Consider the following 3696-nt stretch of genomic DNA (forward strand, 5'->3'; position numbering starts at 1 on the left):
GAAGAAGAGAATTATTTTATTTTTGTTTAATTATTTTTCTGTGATATTTGAGCATCTACTATGTACTTTAAAGATATATATATATATATATATAACTTTTGATTTAATAATGGGAAAGTAGGGCCGGGGATTTAGCTCAGCGGTTCGGAGGCCTGCCTTGCAAGCACAAGGACCCGAGTTCGATCCCCGGTGCCAAAAAAAAAAATAAATAAAATAATAATGATAATAATAATAATGATGATGGGAAAGTAGTCCAATGTCATCTGAAGCAAAGTAAATACATAATTGTTCTTTCTTTGAAAAGTTTTCAGAATTTATAAAAACTACTTCAAGATATTGATTATATTATCTTTAGAATAAATCTTGAAATCAAGTAGGGTGAATCATCCAACTGCATTCTTCTTTTCCAAAATTACTTTGGCTTTTCTTGTTAGTGTTTAGTTTTGCTTTGCTTTTCCAAAACCAGTTTGTAGTTTCAGTTTTAAAAATTCAAGTGCTGCTGATATTTTTATTTGAATTGTATAAAATGCATGAGTAAATTTGGGAGAATTGATATCTCACTAACACTGAGTCTCAAATACATGAACTTAAGGTAGCTCTCCAATTACTTAGACCTGTTTTGATTCCTCAACATGGTGCCTTATAGATTTTTCTACTACACAGACCTGTCTTATGTCTTGTCAAATTCATCCATAAATATTTCACATAATTTAGTTCTAGTGTAAATGGCATTTTTAATAATTTCAATTTCCAATGATTCATTAACAATAAGTGGAAATGCTATTTATGTACACTGAAGTTGTGTACTCCAGTTTTTCTAAACTCCCGTATTAGTTCTAATAACTTTAATGTGGATTCTTTGGAGTTTTGTATGTAGAAAATTATGTCAACTGTCAATACACTCGGTTTTATTCCTTTCTTTCCAATGCATATCCATATCCATATCTATATCAATCTGGAGTGTCCCCCAAAAGCCCATGTGTTAAAAGGCTTGGTCACCAATGTATGGAGGTATAGGAAACTCCACGATTAAGAAATTTCTTCACCGCACTGGTTATTACAACTAAAATTATGTTAAGTAAGCATAATGAGAGAACACATCTCTTTCTTGTCCCTAATCTTTGAGGAGGAACAATGAGTTTCACTATTATATGTAAAGTTAACTGTAGAACTTTCATATATGCATTTCTGAGTGGAATAAGTTATCATTAATTTTTAATTTTATGGGAATTTTGTTATGAATTGATATAGATTTTGTCAACCACTTTTTATGCATCTGTTGAGATTTTCATATTGTTTTTTCTCTTTATCCATCACAAACAGGTTTAGAACTATTTGGATTATCTACTTCTTGAATGAGCTTTGGTAATGTATGCTTCTCAAAGAATTTGTTTCCCTTTCCCTCAGTTATCAAGTTTGTTTAGATACAATAGATTATATGAAACCCTTATTATTCCTTTTAAATGCTTTAATGATAAATAATTTACATACTGTAAACTTCAGCATTTTGAGCACATAATTGAATGATTTTTCGTAGATTTATATAGGTATCCAACCATCACCCATGTCCAATTTTAGGACATTTTCATTACTTAATGAAGAACGCTCATGTCCATTTGGAGCCAATCTCCATTCCCATTTTCAAACTCAAGCAAATGTGTGTGATCTGAACATACTAACAGTCTCTCATCCTTCATATTGCTAAATTTGTGCTAGCTTCAATCTGGAGTGTCCCCCCAAAGCCCATGTGTTAAAAGGCTTGGTCCCCAACCTATGGAGGTATTGGAAACTCTACGATTAAGAAGAAGTGGAAACTCTAAAAGGTGGGGCCTAGTTGGGAATCTTCCAGTTGTGTGGGAGTGTGCCTTTGGAGTGGATATTGGAACTTTGACCCTTCCTCTTCCTGTTTCTTTGCACTTCCTGGCTAGCCAAATGCGAGAGCATCCTCTGCCACGTGATTCTGCCATGATGCACTATCTCACCATAGACCCCAGGGTAACAGGGACAAGAAATCATGGACTGAAAGCTCTGAAGCCGTGAGATAAAATGAGCCTCTTTATTAGCTGACTATCTCAGGTAGTTGCTATGCAAATGGAAATCTAATATATAATTTTATAAAGAGACATGATTTCATCGATTTTTTTAATCTTTATTATTACTGACTTTTTTTTGCAGTTCTATTGCTTGATTTAAATTTAATTTGTTTCTTGGCTTAAGGTGGAAGCTTGGTGTGTTTTAGGGTACCGACTAAGGGAGGTCTTTGTTCAACCTCAGTTTTAGACATGATCTGTGTCTATATCTCAAAGTTTGGGTTTTCCTTTGTGCTCTTGCCCCTCTTCCTCATGGCAGCCAAACTGCATTGCATTTGCAGCAGAGGTAGCATTCTGACATAAAAGAATTTGAATTCTGTTGATGGACTACCTTAGCTCAGAACTGTCTCTGCCTTTCTCTCACGTTGGTGTTTTATTTTTGGGGGGTGGGCAGGGGGTTTTAGCCACCCCTGAGCAGAAATTTGTCTTTACCAAGTAGGTAACATAATTAGCTTCTTTTTCCAGTGACTTGAGTATTTCAAGTCATGTGAAAAAAGATGTTAAAGACTGTATTCATGTTTCTTCCTCCGTGCAGTGGTGTCTTCTAATTCTCCTGTATGTTCCCATCACCGAGGTGGACTCTTGTTTTCTCACCCAGCGTCCAGTAAAAGTCCAAGGAGAAGAGTTCATGGGTAAATGCAAACTTTCCTGGCGTCCAGGGCTCCTTCTCCTAAGCATTCCATCCAGTCATGCTAGTCATGCTCAGTCTTTAGAATTTGTGAAAAATTTAACATTTTATTTTACCTGCTTGTATGGCTGCTAGTAGTTCTTTATCTGAGCTCTGATACAGATGAACCGGTACAGACATCCATCTCTTCCCCATCACCTCAGGCCTCTGATTGTGTAATGGAACATTAGGCTATTGTACTTTATCTTACTATTCTTGGCCCTAAAGTGAGAGCGATATTTTGTTCAGTTTTTCTAATGTACATATAAGTAGAATTTTGCACAAAAACTTTTGAAAAGACTCTGGGAGTATCTGCTGAAGCTAGATACGTGCATATCCTAGGAAACCCCCATTGTACTCTTAGATATATATATATACATACTAGGAATATGTACCAAAATGTATATGAAAAAATGTTCCTAGTAGAATTATTTAGATTACCTAAATACAGAATCAAGCCAAGTGACTTATTATAGTATAATGGTAAAATAAATATATCAGTATTTATGTAATGGAATACAATATATCAACGAAAATAGATAAGCTGCTGTGATATGCAACAACATAAATTGATCTCACAAAAATGTCCAGAACAAAAATACAGAGAAGAATGCATGCTGTGTGATTCTATATAAAGTTCAAAACAAGTGAAACAATGATATTTAAAATCAAAGTAATGATTACTTCTGCACTGATTGAATAGAGGAATTATTAGAAAAGAGATGAGAGGCTACGACAGTTAAGCTTGACAGTGTTGATTCTATTGGCTTTGGGATCTATCCAGGGAGTTCGTAAAGCCCCCTTCTGGGTGTGTTAGAACACGCTATGGAGGTGTGACTTTGATAGTATATAGGCTCCCTAACCCTTCCTCTCTGGCCCTGTTCCCTGCTTCTTGGCCCCATGAACTAAGCATCTGTGCTCCACCACACTCTTCTGCCA

Source organism: Fukomys damarensis, unplaced genomic scaffold (assembly GCF_012274545.1).
Source record: "Fukomys damarensis isolate Sample0158 unplaced genomic scaffold, DMR_v1.0_HiC HiC_scaffold_39, whole genome shotgun sequence".
Taxonomy (NCBI): domain Eukaryota; kingdom Metazoa; phylum Chordata; class Mammalia; order Rodentia; family Bathyergidae; genus Fukomys; species Fukomys damarensis.